At 39.6% G+C, this 23,994-nt stretch overlaps 1 long non-coding RNA gene across 1 annotated transcript; it reads right to left on the bottom strand.

The window, feature by feature from the left end:
* Positions 1 to 21,238: 21,238 nt before the first annotated feature.
* LOC122039595 lies at positions 21,239 to 21,730 on the bottom strand. Its single transcript, XR_006128259.1, has 3 exons — positions 21,636 to 21,730; positions 21,452 to 21,536; positions 21,239 to 21,258 (listed from the first exon to the last, which is right to left on the bottom strand). It is a non-coding gene; the product is annotated as an uncharacterized LOC122039595 (long non-coding RNA).
* Positions 21,731 to 23,994: the final 2,264 nt, after the last annotated feature.

Here is a 23,994-nt window from a genome sequence, read left to right as displayed (position 1 = left end):
TACCCTTTGTGTGTGACCCTATAGGTTCTTGTAATGTTGGAAATGCTCCTAAACCCATTTAGAAACATAAGTAATAAGCGGTATCTAGCAACACATCATTACTACCCAAGTTACAAGAATGTTGAGATCCAACATCACCTTTGTGACTACTAATTGTGACTCTCACAATATGTGGTAATGTCCTTCTATCCTTGACATCTAAATTGATCAATTGAGGTGTAGACTGTGTCATTCTCTAATCAATTTATGTCTTGAACTCCAAGTAGACTCACTCTAATCAAATGAGCTCAATATCTCATATTGACTCATTTGGGCATGGCCATGCACTTACTGGTCTCACTCTATCAAGAATCATAATGTCACTCCCATCATATAGGAAGGATAGATCCCATCTATATCACTCACATCCCTCCGCATAATTTGTTACATTCCCAGTAATCGCCTTTATAGTATACCCATTTACGGGTGACGTTTGACGAAGCCAAAGTATGCAACTCCTTATGTAGGGAACCATGGCGACTTCAGATCCAAGGACTGATAGTCATACTAATAGTTACATGAGAAAGTATATGACACTCATATAACGATCCATGATACTTTCTCATGGCGGGTCATTCAGTTTACATTCTCCAATACATACCCATGTGTCAACTTGATATCTCTATATCCATGACTTGTGAGACCAAGTCATCGAGTTGACCTACATGCTAGTCTCATCATATTAACATTGTCCCTGAATGTTAATACTTGACTAGGAATGATTAAGAATAGTGTTCTCTATATCATCTCATTATCGATTCAACCAATCGATTGATATAGATACGAACCTTCTACTCAAGGACGTTATTATACTTAGTTATTTGGCACTAATATAAGTAAGTATAATAACCATAAAGAAATACCTTTATAAATATATAGGAATATGATACACCAAGTCCATACAACAATCATCACATGATTGGCTCTAGGGCTCTCACTAACAAGAGGGTGCCTCATGTACAAGACAACCTATGATTATTCCCTCTCTATTTCCTTGGTGGTCGACCATGCTCCCTTTCTTTCTTCTTTATTGTAGCCGGCGGCACCACCTTCATCTTGTCACCTCTTTTGCTTCCTTAGGGCCGACGGCATCAAGGGTTGCTATATCCTTGTGGTCGATTGCTTGGAGAGGACGAAGAAGAAGAGGAGAAGCACTTGGTGGCCGGTTGCTTTGTAACGACCACCCTTCTTACTACTACCACACTCTATGGATAACCTTTTACTTAACTACTAACTCTACTTAACTGGTATGATCGAAACCACCCCTGTACCGGTGACCTCAAACTTAGATACAAACATAATATACATCAGCCACAGGCGGCTGGAATATATATCAATCACTCACGCAGTTAAATAAGTGACAAATATCAAAATAACTACTTATTAAACAGAACTCATCTCCAGGCAATCTAAACAAAAATAATTTCAAATGACATGGAACTCAAAATACATTCTCAATGTTTATTAATCACTACAATACGGAAAACTCAACAACATCCCAAGTCTCTCCCATAGTCCTGGCATCACACACCATCCACACCTCCTCGTCGTCTTCCTTTATCTGCAGTAAGAGGAAATGCAAACTATAAGCAAAATGCTTAGTAAGCGCTATCTAACTCACAAAAACTCGAATATGCGCATGTAAATACAAAAGATACTGAAACTGAAATGCTAAAAAGAAGGCTAAATAAGAATCTATACTGCTCATGCTGCTCATGCTAGAATCAATAGCAAATGGAATAGAACTAAGACTCAATACTTCTCATGCTCAAAATAGCAAAGAAAAGCCTAACAAGAAAGGAAAGACTAAACAACAAAGAAAAGTCTAAACAGCATAGGGAAGTCTAAACAGCATGCTAGAATTAAGACTAATCATGCTCAATAAACTAATAAGGGAAACAAATAAAACTAATACTGAATGCTTAGAATTCTAAAGAACAAAACTTACTGATTCTAAGCATCTATGAAGCTTGTTTCATTTGTTCCAAAAATTTATACTTTAATACTTCAAAATAATAATAAACTTCTTCTTGGGCGTGGCATAGTACCAATTTGCACACATCCTTAATAAGAGTCGAGGTAGCTAATCCCGAAACTACTAAGGTACTTCTAGGCGATCTTGTGCCTAGGGGCGATCTAGGAGCCCACCCAATGGACCTTGTGTCCGGTACATGTCATTTAAAAGTAAAATACTTATTTTATTTTTAACTATAACTTCCTTATACTTGTTATTTTTTTTGAACTCTTCTATTATAAAATGCCTTGGCATTTCCTTAAGCACCTTGCGTGTCAAAATCCCTAAAGTATTGATTTTGAGATCTACTTAAGGCCTTGGCATTTTTCTTTCTTTTCTTTATCTTTCTTATACTTTTCTTAAACTCAAAATACTGTTAGGGTATTTTTCCATATGCATCTATAAGTGAAATCAACTAGGTAACACATAATCATGTATATTTAAGGGAAATCTAAAGCCTTGTTCTACAATGCTATCAATAAACTATCTATTAGCAAATCTGCACTACTAAAGAAACTAAATACTTAAAGCAAATCTACACTACAATGCTTAACAAAATTCTGTACTGCAATGCTTAACAGAAATCTGCATTTCAATGTTAACTAAAAATCTGCACACTAATGCTTAATAAAAATCTGCACTAAAATTCTCACATGGCAATTATAAACCTAGAATTTCATATTCTAGTAACCGGCTGAGACCAAATGGAATCCTTGATATCGACACATCCAAGTACTTTAATTCTGAACATCAATTATGCCATTAAACTTATGGTCAGAAAGGAATTCTCAGTATAAAATCTATATTGATCAACATATAAATCTCTTTTCTCATCTTCTAAACTAAACTTTTACTCTGAAGTTACTACTTACATATCTAAGTTACTCTCATACTTCTCACCTATTAAATTCATTACATCAATTAAAATCATCTTTAGTCTTAATACATGATACTCACTAAAACAACATATTACATATGCTCATCTTTACTCTTTCATCCACACTTCTGCACTAAAGAGATTACACTACCTACTTCATCATAAAATAAACCAAAATCACTGCCAGATCAACCTCCAATTAGCCTAATAAACCAATACCTAATCCAAGCCATTCTATGTTCATTGCCTAATAGCAAAACAAAGGGAAACTAAAAGCTTAAAGAAAAATCTAACTATATATTTGGAATAAAAAGCAATTCGCTGCATATACTAAAACTGAAAATCTACATCTGAAATGTTTTTAAGAAATCTGAAACTAACATGCTAAACTTAAAACTATAATTGCAGGTTAAAGGATCACTAACAAAGAATCTAGTAACATGTTAAACAATTGATAACAAAAGGGTCTAAACTAGTTAGAACTTGAAACTCTATAAAACTTATACTTCTTATACTTTAAAATATTAATCTTTTCCTATCAAGACCTTGGTCTCTTTTTACTTATAACTACTCATAATCTCCTAAAAAGATTTAATGGAGCACTTGCTTTAAATGAAAGAACTATTCTTGCTCATTAAGGAAGTAGCAAACTTCAAATCTGCACCCTAAAAGTGGAGGACTGCATCTTCGTGATATGCATGTTGTTTATGCCCACGGCAGTAATAGAAAGACTATAAACTATATGCTTAATATTAGAAGGTTGTGCAAGCTTATTATAAACATGCATGCTATTCTTAACCTCTTCCAAAACCTAATTCTATACATAAAGCACCCATCTTTAACAAAATCTTCAACCTCATGCTATAGCAGCCCTAAAGAACTACTATTAATACACGGCAACCCTAAACCAAGATTAAAGGGTATTAACTTATCCCTTTTGCATATTCAAATTAAGCTAGAGTGGTTGGGATACACGGCAGCCCTATAGAACCATTTTTAATACACGACAGCCCTAAAACCAATAGATGAGATATATAAATATGCTACCCAACTTAGCATGATAAGTGTCACATAGACCAACTAATCCAATGGTTAAAATACTAAACTTAAAGCTAATCATGCTCATGGAGTTAACAAGTAAAAACTAAGCTACAAATTACACTATGTATAGCTGTTCATACCCAGTATTAGCATAGAAAACTATGACTGAATTCAGCTAACTTGTTGAAAGAAAACTAAATTAGCTAACCTGCTAAATTTGTAACAAAAGGAATAAAACTTGCGGGATTGAAACAAAAGGAATCAAGCTTGCTGAATTGAAGCATAATAAATCAAGCTTGCTGAATTGAAACCTAATAAATCAAGCTTGCTGAGTTGAAACCTAAGTAATCAAACTTGCTTGTTATCTGAATTGAGAGGCCTAACCATTTGCCAAACCCAATGAAACCCCTTCTCATCTTCCTACAAGAACTCACGGAAGGGAACCAAAAGAAGTGATTGCTCTGCTAAACAGAACTTTACAGCATAAATCCGAAATCTGTAGAAACCCAAGCCATATACCTAACTAACCAACTAAAATCTGAAGCCAACAGAAGTAATTACATGGCAGCAACCCTACATGCTTAACCTATTTACTTCCTTCCTTTGAAACTCACAGCAACAAAGAATGTACAGGTTAATCCGAATCAAAGAAGGAAACTAAAACCTAAATCAAATCTGTCCTTCATGCCTAAACTGAACTAATTCTTCTCTTCTTTCTTTAGGGTTCACAGCAGCAAACAAAAACCAAGATTCTTCACGGCAAAACTCAAGAAAACAAAGAAACACCAAAGCAAAATCGGAGCTACTCTTACCACAGGTGAGTAGCAACTTACCCTTCGTGTTCTTGGACTTACAACCGAAGAGAGCTTTCCGGTTAGCTCAAGCAGAATCGCCGCACACGCGAAAGGAGGAAGAGAGGAATTAGGCTTCGGTGATGGTGCCTTCTTGGATGAGGGTTAACTCACCAACCTCACTGTTAACAGCAACTTGTTAATTCCCCAACTCCGTAACCAACCTCAAATTCCAAATTCTGCTCAGAAATAGGATACTTTGGACCCAATTTAGGTAAAGCAGAAAGGTTACCCTTGGCTTCTTCTTCTTCGGCAGTGGCTGACCGAGGCTGGCAGAGGCAACGGATCTCAATGGGTTTGGGGCAGTCGGCAACGCCTCAACTTCTGGCAACCCCCACCCCGACCCTACTGCCTGGATGTGAACGGCTGGAAGTGGCGATGCGGCTCCGACAGCGTCGGTCATAGGGAGTCGCAGGGAGAAGAGCGGCGGAGGAAGGCACGACATCGGACAGAGGAGGTCACTGGGAGAAGAGCATAAGGTTGCCCCGTCGGCCTCCGCATGTGTGGCCGTCTGCGAGGCAGGCCGGCGTCGGGCGAAGGAAGAAGGACCAGGAAAAAAAAAGGTCACCGTCGCCTCACGAGAAAGGTGAGGAGAGGGAAAGGATTCGGGAAAACCAAAAAGAAAACCTAAATTCTCTTTTCTTATAACTTGGGTTTCAATTATAACTTATACCTTAAATATATTCCACACCTTCCTAAATTAGCAAAACTCGCCGGCACAGTAGGTTGGCTGCGTTCTGCTTAAGGCGTGGCTCGCGGGTTCGAATCTCGGCTGCAACCATTTTTTCTTCCTATTTATTTCCTATTCATTAACTACTGCTTAAATAGAATATTTCTCCTTCTTTAAAAAGAAACACCCGCTGAAACAGTTGGCTAGCTGGATTCGATTAAGGCTCGGTTCAGGTCCGAGGTCCACGGTTCGAATCTCGACTTGAACATTTTTTTGTCGAAACTTCCTTCGTTTAGTAAAAATACCAAAAGACCTCCAAAAATTACATAAAAATACTCTAAAAATTTCTAAAAATCTCTAGAATTTTTCTATAGCATTTTTAAATATTTTAAAATTACTTTTAGGACTCGAAATGGAGAAATTTGGGTTGTTACAATTCCCCATACCTTATAAAAAGTTCGTCCTCGAACTTAGAATAATTCTGGATATCTCTGTCTTATACTGTCCTTTACTAGTGGTACTTCTTTCCTTCTTAGTCTCTTAACTTCTCTATCCATCATCACCTATATCGCATTGTACCCATTAGTGGTCCTTGGAAGACTTGTTATAAAGTCCCTGGAGACCATAGGTGCATTAGTCACACCAATTGGCATGACTACAAATTCGTAGTGTCCATATCTGGTCTTGGAAATTGTTCTGGGTGTATCGCTTCCTTTCACTTCCAACTGATAGTACCCAAAGCGCAGGTCTGCTTTAGAGAACACTATTGCCCTCTTTAGCTGATCAAATAGATCATCTATTCTGGAAAGAGACTACTTGTCCTTAACTGTTACTTTGTTCAGCGCTCTAAAATCTATGTACATCCGCATAGATCCGTCTTTCTCCTTAACGAACAACTCTGGTGCTCCCCGGGGTGAATGACTAGGGCGGATGAAACCCTTGTCAAGTAGCTCCTGAAATTGTTCTTGTAACTCTTTTAGCTCTGCTAGAGAATTCGGTACGGAGCTTTTGAAATTGGCTGGTGTCAGGAACCAATTCAATTTCAAACTCCACTCCTCTGTTGGGAGATAGTTCAGGTAACTCTTCTAGAAATACTTCTGGATATTCACAGACTACCCGAACGTCTTTCTGCTTAGGTCTTTCTTGTTATCATTGTCCTTCTAGTTCTAATTACTTAACTGGGTTTTCTGACTCCCCACTGTCTTGTCCTCTATCTTGACATCTAGTTATGCCAAGAAAAAGACTTGATATCTTCTCTATCCTTTCTAAACATTCTTATGTATATGTATAAAAGAGAAACAAAACTAAAATTGACTCTATTCTTCCTAAGCATATGTATCAAAACATAGAAAAATAAAACAAGAATTTTCTTCTTACTTAAGCGCATATAAGCAGATACTCTATACTGCAAATAATAAGAAAAAGCATAAAAGGAAAAACTTAAATACTTTCTTACTTGAAGACGTCAAAGATGGTGCTGATGTGTGATGTTGGAGAATGGGAACTGCTCTGATACCAACTGTAACGACTGTTGGTGCAACATCCCTCAGGTCAAGGTTGACCTGGTTGACCAAGCTTGGTCTTGGTTTGGGTTTCGATGTTTGACAATGCAAGGTTGAATGAAGAAGAGTCAAGTAGGTCAAGGATGACCGAATACTTGACTGGGAAGTCCTAGTGAGTGAAGCTAGGCAGAAGGAAAATCCTGGTGAGTGAAGCCAGGTGAAAGACCTAGTGAGTGAAGCTAGGCAATTGGGAAGTCCTAGTGAGTGAAGCTAGGCAAAAGGAAAATCCTGGTGAGTGAAGCCAGGTGAAAGACCTAGTGAGTGAAGCTAGGCAATTGGGAAAGTCCTGGTGAGTGAAGCCAGGCAAGAGAAATCCAGATGGGTCAAGGTTGACTAGACATCTGGTGGAAGTCCAAGTAGGTCAAAGGAGTGACCGGATACTTGGCACAAAGAGAAAAGTCCAAGTGGGTCAAAGGGATTGACCGGACACTTGGTGGGAAGTCCAAGTAGGTCAAAGGAGTGACTGGATACTTGGCACAAAGAGAAAAATCCAAGTGGGTCAAAGGGATTGACCGGACACTTGGTGGGAAGTCCTAGCAGGTCAAAGGAGTGACCAGATGCTAGGCATGATGTACCAATAGGTCAAGGTTGACCGGATGTTGGTTTGAGAGGCTAAGGACTTGGTTTTGGGCAAAAACCAAGAGCTGGATCGATCAGTGGATCGATCCAGGAGCTGGATCGATCAATGGATCGATCCAGGCCTTTGCCAGCGAACAGAGAGCCTCTGGATCGATCAATGGATCGATCCAGAGGTCCCAATCGATCAGCCGATCGATTGGGACGCTGCTGGTTCGCGCGATAAGCGCTGGATCGATCGGTGGATCGATCCAGGCGTTTTCTCCAGAGCACAGAGGTGCTCTGGATCGATCCGTGGATCGATCCAAAGCCTCCCCGATCGATTGGGAGTTTTCGAATCGATCGGGATTCGACCGTTGCGTCGTATTTGAGCTGCAGGCGTGTGATGGCTGCGGCAGCACTTCACCGATTCATTCCAGATTCATCACAGCTCCTCCCCAGCACTCTCTAAGCTCCTCACCGCCAGTTCTTGAAGGTTCTTGGAGGTTCATCCAAGTCAAGAGGCGAGTTGCAACGAGAAGAAGAAGAAGCTAGGGTTTTTACTGCATCTCTTATAAGCTTTTGCTTATTCGTTACTACCCTTTCTTCTACTTGTATTGAGAGTCTTGTAGGGCTTCTCCGCCTTCGGTAGTTACCGAAAAGGTGTGTTTATTAGTGGAGGTGTGTGTGTGTGCGTGGATCCTTGGACTAGTCACCTCTTGTGAGGTGGATACCAAGCAAAATCCTATTGTTAGCATTGTTGTAGTTTGTTTCTTTGTATTCCGCTGCGCATCACTTTGAAGAAACAAGCAACGAAGCTCGACGAGCACACGCGAAGCTATTCACCCCCCTCTAGCTACTTTTTGGTCCTAACAAGTGGTATCAGAGCAAGGTTGCTCTTCACCGGAATCACCGCCGGAAGGGGCAAACATAACAAGCAAAGCTAGAGGGTGAAGAAGTTGGAGCACAGTCATCAAAGTCAAAGAATTCAAGAAGCTCAACTTCAAGATGCAATTCCAAGATGGACTTGGATTTGATACAAGGGTGGCTCCACCATACACATCCACAAGCTTCGATTCTTGGAGATCAAGAATTGAAAATTTCTTGATGATGGAGATAGAGCAATGGTTTGCTCTAATGGAAGGTTTTAAGGCTCCAAGGAATTCAAAGGGCAAAGTTCTCAAAAGGAGCAAATGGAGCCAAGAACAAATCCAAAGATGTGAGGCCAATGACAAAGTGACCAAGCTTTTGGTCAATCTATTGCCGAGCAACATCTTGGAGGAAATTGGAGAAGTTGAAGATGCCAAAGAGCTATGGAGCAAATTGGAAAAGGCTCATGAGATCCCCTCCACTGTACCTAACCAAGAAGAATCCAAAGAGGGTGACTCATTGGAGCAAGATCAAGAGGAGGACTCCGAAGTTGAGAGATGCTCAACTTCCGAAGAAGAGGAAATCCAAGAAGCTTCATTCTCAAGGGAGTGTAATCAAAAGAGCAAGGAAGGAGCATATTCCTTGTTTCATGTACAAGAGGATGAAGAAGAAGGTGAAGCCTCCACTTCTAGGATTGAGGTGGAGCAACTCTTGGTGACACCATATCAAGAAGAAGGAGAATCCTCCACATCCGGGTCAAGAGAAGAAGAGGATGAAGAAGCTTCCACCTCCACAAGTCAAGATAAATCAATTGGAGGGAAATCGATTTCGGATCAAGAGGAAGCCTCTACATTCATATCAAATGGAGGAGCAAGTGCCACCCCTACACAAGAAGGTATAAATAGTTCAATTAATAATAAGAATCATATTATATGTTTTGAATGTAGGGAACATGGGCACTACAAGAGCAAGTGTCCCAACTTGGCCAAGAAGAAGGGTCAAGTGACACAAAAGGGCAAGGAGAAGCCCAAGGAGACCACCCCCGGGACAAAGAAGAGCAAGGAGCACATTGTGTGCTTCTTGTGTCAACAAAAAGGGCATTACCGAAGTCAATGCCCCAAGGGGAAGAAGATGGTCAAGGCTCAAGGAGGCACTAGTCAAGGGGGAGCCTCCAAGGTAAAGAAGAAGGTAACATTTATTGAGCCTACCCCTTTACGTTATGGTAAAAAGCATGATAGTTCTAATTTTTATCATGTTAATGCAATTTACCATAAGAATAGAAAGCATGAGGGCATTAAGGAAAAGCATGTGGCCCTACATGCCAAGACTACCCAACCTAAGGTTAGGAAGGTAGATAGACACTTGGGCGGGAACACTAAGGATAATAGATACATGCCTAAGAACAAAAATGCTCATGGACCAAAACCTAAGGATTTAATGATAGAAAATCAAGTCTTGAGGTCAAGACTTGATAAAATGGAAAAGACCCTAAAGAGGATGAAAAATATCCTACAAGGGCAAAATGAGAAATACCTAGGGCTAGGAAAATCAATGCCATCCAATGGCCACAGAGGGTTGGGATACAAACCAAAGGCTAAGAAGGATGTGCCCTCGTACCATAGAGTTCCATATAGTTATGGAACAAACCCTAGGTCCAGTGGTCAAGACAAGAATACTAGGGAAGTTATCCCTAAGAGTATTCTTGCGAAAAATGTGACTAAGACTTCTAAGAAGTCTAAGAAAGTCACTAACAAGGTCACAAGGGAGGCTATCCCTAGAGTTGACCTAGAAAATGTGACCAAGGCTTCTAAGAAGCCCAACAAGGTCATTAGGAAGGTATCTAGGGAAGTTATCCCTAGTGAGTACCTAGAGCATCCAAGGAGCACCAATAGGTGTTGGGTTCCTAGGAGCATCTTCTCTACCCCATAGATGGGTTAGAAAGTGTCAACTCCGATTAGAAGGGTAGTTAACCCAACTTTGAGGAAATTGACACTCAAGGAGCATTTTCAAGGTTTTTGTTAACCTTTGAAAATGAAATGGAATTATTATTTACTCATTGAAAGAGTAAAATGTGCCTAATGGTGGAAAAATTGATTTTATCTTAAAATGGCATAAATTGGGAAAACCTAGAGAAATACCAAGTTGGGATTTTGGTATTCTCTTAGAACCTTAAGGCAATCCGAGCTTTAATTTAACGTGCTACTCTTGAGGAAAAATGGTATATGCCAACATTTGAGGATATGCTTAATTTTTAAGTGGCATAAACAAATCAAGAGAAATAGAAATGTCAATTTGGGTTTTGGCATTTTCTTGAAGCATTTATGGCAATCTAGGTTTACCATTTTAAGTTAAAACAAGTGGTTAAGGATACTTAGATAGGTAATCTAGGTATATTTTATTTATGCTAAACCTTGCCATGATTATTTGCCCATCATATGTCATGACATCATGTATATTTTTGCATTCATGTTTTATTATGAAAAATCCAAAAAATACCATGTCATGACATTCATACATCATGTAGTTATAGGAATCTTTCTTTTGAAAGCTATTTCGTTTTGATGTATGCCATAACATTATCATGCATTGTGTTTAATTCCTTAAAAGCAAGGACAAATGGCATTTATCAACAAGTGTTTTCAACAAGTGTTGTCAACAAGTGATATTAACAAGTAACATCCTAAGTGGATGTTCAATATCCACAAAATGCCTAGATAGATATGCATGATCCCTAGATTAGGGCAAAACCAAAATTTACATCTCACAAAGACCTATAAGATGACTTGTATGTGTTTTGTGCACAATAGATACAAGTGAGATGTTAGGATGATGAACAAAACTCAACATGTTGATTTAGTGCATTTCTTTGAGTTTTAAGTTCATCAAAACACATAGTTATGTGTTTTCCCATCATTGGGAAAGCTAATGTACAAGTCATGTGCATTAAGCCCAAGGAACATGGTGGGATATTGGTTTTGAAAATGTTTTTAAAAATAATTTTGGAAAACCTTGGTGAAGGCTATCTTTTGATAGTAATCACCATTGAATAGTTAGACACAAACTTGAAGAGAACACTAAAGTTTTTGCAAGTTCTCAAGTTTGTGTCAATCCTTAAAAATATGATGTATTTTCATAGAAAACTATTTTTCCATGATAAAGTATACCCTAAATAATGTCTACACAAATTTTTACGATTTTTAGAATTTTGTAGAATTTTTTAGGGGTTTCTGAAATTGGCTGAAATTGAATTTCAGTAATTTCAGGCCTTCAATCTATCAGTGGATCGATTGGAGTGCCTCAATCGATCAGCCGATCGATTGAGAAGGCATTTCTCGCGAGCAGAAGCTCGCTGGATCGATCAGCCGATCGATCCAAGAAGACTGAATCGATCAGTGGATCGATTCAGCAGGGTTCAATCGATTGGAACCCAACTCCAATCGATTGAAGATGCTGATTTTGGCTGGGAAAGCTTATTTTCAGCATTTTGAACCTATTTTAGTCTAGGTAACCATTCCAAACCCCTGAAAATATATTTGTATACATAAAACGGGTGTTTTTGTGTGGAAAACAAGGATGGATTGGTTAAGGAAGGCTAAGTTGAAGTTTAGGTTGAGGTTTGTTTCAAATTTTGAATATTTGAACCTCAAAAATTCTAAAATTGGGTTTCCTAAAGTTTTAGGGATTCCAAGTCATTGTTGGTGCAATGACAGAAGTTATCACCATGTCTTTAGGGGGAGGGACTCTTTAAAGACATAAAAATTATTTTTCATGAACCTTGGAAGGTGGTTGACCTTCCGTTAAGAACATGCTCAAGGTTGAGCGTTTGAACCTTAATGGGGAGTGGATATCCTCATTGTTCAAGTGGTTTCAAGTGAATAATGCTCAAGGATGAGCATTTGCCTACATTGGAGGAGAATGTAGGGTTAAGGATAATGAAGGGTATGGGACCTTCATTATCGTGTTGATCACAGCGAGTGAAGTTGTGAACAACGATGAGCAACTCTTCAGGGGGAGAGTTTTCAACAAGTGAATTTGTTGATGTGTGCCCAAAAATGGGGCATGGTTTGATGTGTGCCAATAGGGGGAGAATGAAAGGGAGTAAGTTAGGCTTTCAATACCTAGAGGGAGTTTACCCTCTTAGGGGAAGAATGAAGGGCTTAACTTATGTATTCATTACCTAGTGGCATGAAGAAGGTTTAGGCTATGGGATTAGCCTAACTTACATGTGGTATTGTAAGTGATAGTGTTGGTATTGTCAAACATCAAAAAGGGGGAGATTGTTGGTGCAACATCCCTCAGGTCAAGGTTGACCTGGTTGACCAAGCTTGGTCTTGGTTTGGGTTTCGATGTTTGACAATGCAAGGTTGAATGAAGAAGAGTCAAGTAGGTCAAGGATGACCGAATACTTGACTGGGAAGTCCTAGTGAGTGAAGCTAGGCAGAAGGAAAATTCTGGTGAGTGAAGCCAGGTGAAAGACCTAGTGAGTGAAGCTAGGCAATTGGGAAGTCCTAGTGAGTGAAGCTAGGCAAAAGGAAAATCCTGGTGAGTGAAGCCAGGTGAAAGACCTAGTGAGTGAAGCTAGGCAATTAGGAAAGTCCTGGTGAGTGAAGCCAGGCAAGAGAAATCCAGATGGGTCAAGGTTGACCAGACATCTGGTGGAAGTCCAAGTAGGTCAAAGGAGTGACCGGATACTTGGCACAAAGAGAAAAGTCCAAGTGGATCAAAGAGATTGACCGGACACTTGGTGGGAAGTCCAAGTAGGTCAGAGGAGTGACCGGATACTTGGCACAAAGAGAAAAGTCCAAGTGGGTCAAAGGGATTGACCGGACACTTGGTGGGAAGTCCAAGTAGGTTAAAGGAGTGACCGGATACTTGGCACAAAGAGTAAAGTCCAAGTGGGTCAAAGGGATTGACCGGACACTTGGTGGGAAGTCCTAGCAGGTCAAAGGAGTGACCAGATGCTAGGCATGATGTACCAATAGGTCAAGGTTGACCGGATGTTGGTTTGAGAGGCTAAGGACTTGGTTTTGGGCAAAAACCAAGAGCTGGATCGATCAGTGGATAGATCCAGGAGCTGGATCGATCAGTGGATCGATCCAGGAGCTGGATCGATCAATGGATCGATCCAGGAGCTGGATCGATCAATGGATTGATCCAGGCCTTTCCCAGCGAACAGAGAGCCTCTGGATCGATCCGTGGATCGATCCAGAGGTCCCAATCGATCAGCCGATCGATTGGGACGCTGCTGGTTCGCGCGATAAGCGCTGGATCGATCGGTGGATCGATCCAGGCGTTTTCTCCAGAGCACAGAGGTGCTCTGGATCGATCCGTGGATCGATCCAAAGCCTCCCCGATCGATTGGGAGTTTTCGAATCGATCGGGATTCGACCGTTGCGTCGTATTTGAGCTGCAGGCGTGTGATGGCTGCGGCAGCACTTCACCGATTCATTCCAGATTCATCACAGCTCCTCCCCAGCACTCTCTAAGCTCCTCACCGCCAGTTCTTGAAGGTTCTTGGAGGTTCATCCAAGTCAAGAGGCGAGTTGCAACGAGAAAAAGAAGAAGCTAGGGTTTTTACTGCATCTCTTGTAAGCTTTTGCTTATTCGTTACTACCCTTTCTTCTACTTGTATTGAGAGTCTTGTAGGGCTTCTCCACCTTCAGTAGTTACCGAAAAGGAGTGTTTATTAGTGGAGGTGTGTGTGTGTGCGTGGATCCTTGGACTAGTCACCTCTTGTGAGGTGGATACCAAGTAAAATCCTATTGTTAACATTGTTGTAGTTTGTTTCTTTGTATTCCGCTGCACATCACTTTGAAGAAACAAGCAACGAAGCTCGACGAGCACACGCGAAGCTATTCACCCCCCCTCTAGCTACTTTTCGGTCCTAACAACGACCACCCTTCTTACTACTACCACACTCTAAGGATGACCGTTACTTAACTACTAACTCTACTTAATCGGTATGATCGAAACCACGAGGAGTCTCTACCGAAAAATTTCGGCAGAATCTCCCCTGTACAGGTGACCTCAAACTGAGATACAAACATAAAATACATCAGCCACAGGCGGCTGGAATATATATCAATCACTCACGCAATTAAATAAGTGACAAACATCAAAATAACTACTTATTAAACAGAACTCATCTCCATGTAATCTAAACAAAAATAATCTCAAATGACATGGAACTCAAAATACATTCTCAATGTTTATTAATCACTACAATACGAAAAACTCAACAACATCCCAAGTCTCTCCCATAGTCCTGGCATCACACACCATCCGCACCTCCTCGTCGTCTTCCGTTATCTGCAGTAAGAGGAAATGCAAACTATAAGCAAAATGCTTAGTAAGCGCTATCTAACTCATAAAAACTCGAATATGCGCATGTAAATACAAAAGATATTGAAACTGAAATGCTAAAAAGAAGGCTAAATAAGAATCTATACTGCTCATGCTAGAATCAATAGCAAATGGAATAGAACTAAGACTCAATATTGCTCATGCTCGAAATAGCAAAGGAAAGCCTAACAAGAAAGGAAAGACTAAACAACGAAGAAAAGTCTAAACAACATAGGGAAGTCTAAACAGCATGCTAGAATTAAGACTAATCATGCTCAATAAACTAATAAGGGAAACAACTAAAACTAATACTGAATGCTTAGAATTCTAAAGAACTAAACTTACTGATTCTAAGCATCTATGAAGCTTGTTTCATTTGTTCCAAAAACTTATACTTTAATACTTCAAAATAATAATAAACTTCTTCTTGGGTCCGGCATGGTGCCAATTTGCGCGCATCCTTAATAAGAGTCGAGGTAGCTAATCCCGAAACTACTAAGGTACTTCTAGGCGATCTTGTGCTTAGGGGCGATCTAGGAGCCCACCCAATGGACCTTGTGTCTGGTACATGTCATTTAAAAGTAAAATACTTATTTTCTTTTTAACTATAACTTCCTTATACTTGTTATTTTTTTGAACTCTTCTAATATAAAATGCCTTGACATTTCCTCAAGCACCTTGCGTGTCAAAATCCCTAAAGTCTTGATTTTGAGATCTACTTAAGGCCTTGGCATTTTTCTTTCTTTTCTTTATCTTTCTTATACTTTTCTTAAACTCAAAATACTGTTAGGGTATTTTTCCATATGCATCTATAAGTAAAATCAACTAGGTAACACACAATCATGCATATTTAAGGGAAATCTAAAGCCTTGTTCTACAATGCTATCCATAAACTATCTATTAGCAAATCTGCACTACTAAAGAAACTAAATACTTAAAGCAAATCTACACTACAATGCTTAACAAAATTCTGTACTGCAATGCTTAACAGAAATCTGCATTTCAATGTTAACTAAAAATCTACACACTAATGCTTAATAAAAATATGCACTAAACTTCTCACATGGCAATTATAAACCTAGAATTTCAGATTCTAGTAACCGGTTGAGACCAAATGGAATCCTTGATATCGACATATCCAAGTACTTTAATTCTGAACATCAATTATGCCATTAAACTTATGGCCAGAAAGGAATTCTCAATATAAAATCTATATTGATCAACATATAAATCTCTTTTCTCATCTTCTAAACTAAACTTTTACTCTGAAGTTACTACTTACATATCTAAGTTACTCTCATACTTCTCACCTATTAAATTCATTACATCAATTCAAATCATCTTTAGTCTTAATACATGATACTCACCAAAACAACATATTACATATGCTCATCTTCACTCTTTCATCCACACTTCTGCACTAAAGAGATTACACTACCTACTTCATCATAAAATAAACCAAAATCACTGCCAGATCAACCTCCAATTAGCCTAATAAACCAATACCTAATCCAAGCCATTCTATGTTCATTGCCTAATAGCAAAACAAAGGGAAACAAAAAGATTAAAGAAAAATCTAACTATATATTTGGAATAAAAAGTAGTTCGCTGCATATACTAAAACTGAAAATCTACATCTGAAATGTTTTCATGAAATTTGAAACTAACATGCTAAACTTAAAACTATAATTGCAGGTTAAAGGATCACTAACAAAGAATCTAGTAACATGTTAAACAATTGATAACAAAAGGGTCTAAACTAGTTAGAACTTGAAACTCTATAAAACTTATACTTCTTATACTTTAAAATATTAATCTTTTCCTATCAAGACCTTAGTCTCTTTTTACTTATAACTACTCATAATCTCCTAAAAAGATTTAATGGAACACATGCTTTAAATTAAAGAACTATTCTTGCTCATTAAGGAAGTAGCAAACTTCAAATCTGCACCCTAAAAGTGGAGGACTGCATCTTCGTGATATGCATGTTGTTTATGCCCACGGCAGTAATAGAAAGACTATAAACTATATGCTTAATATTAGAAGGTTGTGCAAGCTTATTATAAACATGCATGCTATTCTTAACCTCTTCCAAAAGCTAATTCTATACATAAAGCACCCATCTTTAACAAAATCTTCAACCTCATGCTATAGCAGCCCTAAAGAACTACTATTAATACACGGCAGCCCTAAACCAAGATTAAAGGGTATTAATGTAACGACCACCCTTCTTACTACTACTACTACTCTCTAAGAGTGACCGTTACTTATCTACTAACTCTACTTAACCGGTTTATTAAAAATCTCTAGGAAAACCCTACCGAAAAATTTCGGCAGAGTCTCCCCTGTACCGGTGACCATTTCCCATAATACAAACAAATAATAAACCATCAGCCACATGCGGCTGGTATAAATACTTCACAACCACGCAGTAATAATATCACAATAACTAAAAGGAAACTATTCTAGCAATAGTAAACAAATAGAACTCCAACGATAAGACATACCAAACTACAAGTGCGGAATAGACTCAAATTACAATCTCAACTTCATCATAGCATTAAAAGAGAACTAAAATAACTAAACAGAAAAGTCTTGGGAATTTGCCAGCTCATTCTGGATCTCTCCATAGTCCAGCCATCACACACCTTCATCACCACCACCTTGTCACCTTCCTTGCTAAATCTTTTCCTTTCCTTTATCTGCAGTAGGAGGAAGTGCAGTCTATAAGCATAAAGCTTAGTGAGCGCTATCTACTCACAAAAACTCGATATGCATGTATATAAATAAAAACATGCTAAAACTGAATGCTAACATGTAAAGCTACTCATGCTCATACATAGCAAAGGAATCATGCTAACTGAAATACTAAACATGTATAGTTAATCATGCTCATAAGAATGAAACTATAAAAGAAGCATACTAAACATGTAAAACTACTAAACTTGTAAAACTACTAAACATGTAAAGCTAAACATGTAAAACTACTAAACTTGTAAAACTACTAAACATGTAAAACTATTAAACATGTAAAGCTAAACATGCTGAATAAGCTAATAGCAAGAAACAAATAAAACTACTACTGCATGCTTCAAATAACAAGAAACTAAACTTTCTAATTCTAAACATATTTGAAGCTTGTTTCATTTGTTTCAAAACTTATACTTTAATACTTTAAAATAGTAATCAACTTCTTCTTGGGCCCGGCATTGTACCACTTTGCGCGCATTCTTAATAAGAATCGAGGTAGCTAATCCCGAAACTACTAAGATACTTCTAGGCCTTGTGCCTAGGGGCAACTTGGAGCCCATCCCTTGGACCTTGTGTCCGGTACATGCCCTTTAAAAGTAAAATACTTTTTATCTTAATTACTTATTCTTTAAATGCCTTGGCATTTTAATAGACACCTTGTGTGCCAAAAATCCCTAAAATCTTGACTTTGGGATTTACTTAAGGCCTTGGCCTTTCTCTTTCTTTTCTTTTTCTTTCTTTTACTTGTTAATACTTCTAAAAGTATTTAATAGGATTCTCATTTTCCACTAGAATACATGGCTATTCATGCATATTAAAATAGCAAATGAAAACAACTTTGAGCTTACTAATCATGCTATAAAATAGAGTAAAAGAAAGCAACTTTGAACTTACTAATCATGCTATAAAATAGAGCAAAAGAAAGCAACTTGGACTTTCTAAACATGCTGTAAAATAGAGCAAAAGAATGCAACCTTGAGCTTTCTGTACATGCTGTAAAATAGGGCAAAAGAAAGCAACTTTGGACTTTCTAAACATGCTGTGATAAGAGCAAAAGAAAGTAACTTTAAGCTTACTAATCATACTTTAAGCAAATCTACATCCTAAGCTTAACAAATCTGCACTATACTGCTTAATGAAATCTGTAAAAACAAAGTGGATGTTCTAAAATTTCATGGGAAAAACTAGTAGCACATGCTCTACTGAATACTCCCAAAACTAAGGTTGTACATGTCAAATGCATGGCACAACAAGACTATAATCTGCTAAAGTTTAAACCTATGTAAAGCTTGGTGCAGTAGCAAATGAAGTCAATTATTCTGTTATAATTGCATTTCTGGTAAATAGCACAGAAATAACAGATTTCAAAGAAATAAAACCACATGTACAATTACTACTACTACTACTCTATTTCAAGTTCAGCAGATCCTTTTCACGGTTCTGTTGTACGTGTGGTTCAACAAATATTGACTTGATCCGATTTAATAAATCTGAGCCTTCTTATAGCCAGCTCAGTAGCCGAAATTGCACAGCAACCCAGTGGAAGTTACTCGTGCCCCTTTTTCTTTGCATAAGATCAAGTTCATCTTGCTGTAAAATTTAAAATAAACCTAAATGACACCTTCACAACTTAACTCTTATTGTAAAGCAACCCAAAATCTCCAACGTGCTGCTAATAGGGTAGAACTACTACTGGAAACCTAAGTTTTGTAACTGTTCTTCATGCTTAACCTAAACTAATCCTTTTCTTCTTTCTTCAACCTCACGACAGCAAACATGAGGTGGCAACCTGTACGGTATGATCCGAAAACAGGGAAGCAAGGGAACAAACCGAAACCTAAATTTGCATGGCAAAATACCTAGCAACAACTAAAGGAAGGGATGCATGACAACCCTAGGACCATCTATTCGGCACAATAGAATCCATGAGCAAGGAAACGAAAATCGAAAACTCGGAGCTACTCCTACTGCAGGTGAGAAGCAACTCACCTCTTGTTCTTGCACTTACAACCGAGAAGAAGGGAAGGAGGGCTTCTAGGGCTCGGGTAGCAACTTTCCGGCGTGTTCTCGGAGCTCTCGTGTCACGCCCCAGAGGAGTCTCTGTCCGAAGAAATTTCGGCAGCATCTCCCCTGTACGGCGGACAATATGAAACTTTCTACATATCACATATACATCAGCCACAGGCGGCTGGAATGATAACAATAAATAAAAACAAACACCACGCAGTTTATAAAGATATTCAGCCTCTGGCTGTCACAACCACGCAGTTAATAATAGTAATCAATAACAATAGGACTCTGACTCAAAATCCACCCTACTCCACTACACTCGTAAAGCTCAAATCCAACGAACTCACCTCTTCTGCCGTCCAGGCAGGTACGTAGTAGAATGAAATCCAATACCATATCAAAAATCCATAAAAAGGTGTCAATCCATACAATATCTATAGGAAAAATCCAAAGACAATACTAAAACAAAGTCTGATATAGAAAAAGGCCAAAAATAAAACCAATAACGAACTAGTAGAGAACTAGCTCTACGTGCATATGGGGGGCCAGCGACTGGAACTGCTCCGGACAGCCTCAACAATGGAGGCGGGGTGAGTCCAACACTCAGCAGGTACAACTGATATGCATAATAAAATAAATAACAGACAACACTAATCATGCGTACAGTCTCCTGAATACGAGAAGGAATAAATGCAACTGAAACGAAATCAGGAGATAACTGTACTAACCGGATCAAAGTATAAAGGTAACTGGTCGTCAGACCGAGTGAGTCATAATCCTGTATGCATGTCAATCAATGCATCCAAACAAATGCAGCATATAAGTGCAGCAATCACAAGCAAATAAAAATGCAATAAATGTATATGTCAACCCCATACTCTGAAATCAATGCTCCTGTGCAATGACAGAGTAAACGGGATGCTGTCGGAGTACTCCTGTCCTGTGACCCCAAATCATAAATGGGGGAGCTCAATGCTCTCATCTCCCGGTACACGATGACGGGGAGGATATCTCTGCCGGCTACCACGCTGAGTCTCCTGACCAACGGAGCCAAATAAAGTCCACCATCTGCCGGCTACCACGCTGCTACCCTAAATGCCAACGGAGCCAAACAAAGCGGAACTGACTGCCGGCTACCACGCTGAGTCGCCTGACCAACGGAGCCAAACAGCAGAACCGCCACACACCAGCCAGATATACAAATCCATGGGTGATGTGTGCAGTACATGTAGCTGGCGATGAGCTCAACCAAAGTAGAGCCGACAATCGCACAGCATGCAATCATGATGCATGATACTGAACATGGCAATCTCATGAATAACATGGCATGATCCATATAAATAGATACAAAGTGTGTACCACAAGAAGACGTATCAAATAGAAGGTACACAAATCGAAGAGGGTATCAAATAAACCCTAGATCCAGAATATAACAGAGCATGTGGTTAGGTCACTACCTAAGGCATATGTGATCAGGTAGACAATATGCAGTGCAGAATAAATAAACAAACAACATGTACTAATCATGTAGTGACCAACCGAAATAAACAGGTAACACAATTACTGTTATATGTTAAACATATTATCATGCATATCAAAAGACACAAGTCAAAGTACCCGCCTCCAATAAGAAATGGTCCAGTCTGACTCCGAGATGCTCGTCTCGAATCAAAGTCCTGTGTTAAATCGCACAGTTTAGCTAATTTAATTATAAACAAATAGCTAAACAAATTCCTAACCCACTGACCAGTTATGGTTAGTTTCATTAACCCCAATTACACCATTACATAACTTCCGAACCTAAATTATTAATTATTACTAACTCAACTAGCAATAATCTACCACAAATATCAAAACCATAATCCTTACCTCTAACTCTCCTTCAGTCGTCTGTGATGGCAACTGATCCGATTCACAACGGAAAGACCGGAATCCAGCAACTTCAGACCGTTCGCTGCCAATTGGAAAACAAATTCCAAATCCAACTTAGTAGAAAACCTTATAGTAGTATACCTAAATCCATATCACTGTTGACCTTAACAAAAATCCTTACCTAACTCATAGTTGTGCTTGTTGATCCACCACAAAGAAGGATTGATCAATAACAGAGAAGAATATCCAAGCTCTGCACCGCTCGGAAGGATAGAGGTGCCGGAAAGGATTTACAGCGGTGCTGCTCGGTCAACAGTCGGGGTGGTCGAAGTGGCTCGGGAGCAAGTGTCGGCTAGGGCACAGGGAAGGACTCGGCAGTGGCTCTCGTCGTCGGCGGCAGAAGCTAGGGCACATAAGAACCCAAACAGTGGTACTCGAGTGCCGGCGATCGGGGGTGGCCGGCGCTACTCAAGTGGCTGTCGTCGGCTAGAGGAAAAAGGTAGCAGGAACTCAGCCGGCGGCAGATTAGGGCAAGGAGATAGTCCGGTTCGATTGTGCTCGTGCGGCGTCGCCGGAGGGAGAAGAAGAAGAAGTGGAAGGGAGGATGAAGTAGGAGGAGAGGAGGAAAACCGCCGGCCCGGCGGTTAGGGCTCGGACGAGATCGGCGGCGTCGGGGAGAAAAGAGGGCGCGCGGGCACGGCTCGGCAAAGAAGAAAAACGGCGACAAATGTAAATAAAAAGGAATAAGAAAATAAAAGGAAAAAGATTATATAAATATAATCTTCTCCTCGCTTAAATAGGGTAGCCTAAATAGATTTTTTTTTTCCACGTTAACTCGTTCGTACGAGCTCCGAAAAATTCCTGAAAAATTTCCAAAAATTCCAGAAAAATCCCTTATTAATATTCGCCTATTTTCCGGTATTTTACATCTCGGGCTTCTCTCCGTCGGGAACAGCCACCGTGGATGAGGGACGGCTGGAATCAAGTCTCGCCGGCGCCGGAATCTCCAACCCTAGCTCGCTCTAGGTTTCCGCCGCAGCTTTGCGCCGTCGCGAGGGAGAAGAGGGAAGGAGATTAGGTTTTCGGGAGAAAAAGTTAGGTTTTCTTAAAATCCCAAAACTTATTTCCTTTTATAAGTATTCGGATATAACCCAACTATACTATAACCTTATTTAACTCTATATGAGATTAACATAAATCTCTTATCCCAGCTGGTCAAGCCGGTTTGGCTTGGTTCAGTCCGACCCGAGGTCGTGGGTTTGAACCTCTCCTCCAACGTTTTTTGCTTAAACTTCTTTGGTTTTGTAAAAATACTAAACGACCTCCAAAAATTACGCAAAAATACTCTAAAAATTTCTAAAAATCTCTAGAATATTTTAACAGTATTTTCAAACATTTTTATGGACGTTTGAAACTCAGAATAGGGAAAATTGGGGCGTTACAATCCCCCATACCTTATAAAAAGTTCGTTCTCGAACTTAGAATAGCTCTGGATACTTCTGTCTCATGCTGTCCTCCCGCTCCCAAGTGATTTCCTCGTGCTTCTGGTTCTGCCAGACGACCTTTACTAGTGGTACTTCTTTGTTTCTCAATCTCTTAACTGCTCTGTCCACTATCTGTGTAGGTCTGCTCTCAAAACTAAGATCCTCTTGGATCTGCACTGACTGAGGCTCAATCACTTGGCTAGGGGCACGGAGGCACTTCTTTAACATGGAGACATGAAATACATTGTGTATTGCTGACATGTCTTGTGGTAATTCCAGCTTTTAAGCTACCTTCCCAATCCTGTCCGTAATCAGGTAAGGTCCTACATAGCGAGGACTTAATTTGCCCTTCTTGCCAAATCTCATCACTCCCTTCATAGGAGCAACTTTGAGAAAAACTGAATCTCCCACTTGAAATTCCAGTGGCCTACGGCGTGTGTCAGCATAGCTTTTCTGTCTACTATTACCCATATCGCATCATAGAATAGCCTGAGTGGTTTCTTCTATCAGCTCTGTCTGAATGCCCAGCTCTACTTCCATTTCCTTTCTCTCTCCTGCTTCTTGCTAGCATATGGGTGATCTGCACTTTCTGCCATACAACGCCTCATATGGTGCCATCTTGATGGTGGCCTGATAGCTATTGTTGTAGGCAAACTCAGCTAAGCATAGATACTTGCACCAACTTCCCTTGAAATCTAGTGCACAAGCTCTGAGCATATCTTCTAGGATCTGATTTACTCGCTCTGTCTGTCCATCGGTCTGAGGATGGAAGGCTGTGCTGAACTTGAGTTTGGTGTCTAGTGCAGTCTGAACACACTCCCAAAAGTGAGAGGTGAAGCGCCCATCTCTATCATACACAATAGATTTGGGAACTCCATGAAGTCTGATCACTTCCTTAACATATAACTGTGCCAACTGCTCTATAGAGTGGGACACCTTGATGGCTAGAAAATGAACAGACTTGGTCAATCTGTCCACTACTACCCATATTGCGTCATATCCATTTGTAGTTTTTGGAAGGCCTGTTATAAAGTCCATGGATATGTCTTCCCACTT

Source organism: Zingiber officinale, chromosome 2A, assembly GCF_018446385.1.
Source record: "Zingiber officinale cultivar Zhangliang chromosome 2A, Zo_v1.1, whole genome shotgun sequence".
NCBI classification, from domain to species: domain Eukaryota; kingdom Viridiplantae; phylum Streptophyta; class Magnoliopsida; order Zingiberales; family Zingiberaceae; genus Zingiber; species Zingiber officinale.
Note: the sequence above shows the minus strand (reverse complement) of the source record. Positions and strands in the feature narration are given on the sequence as shown.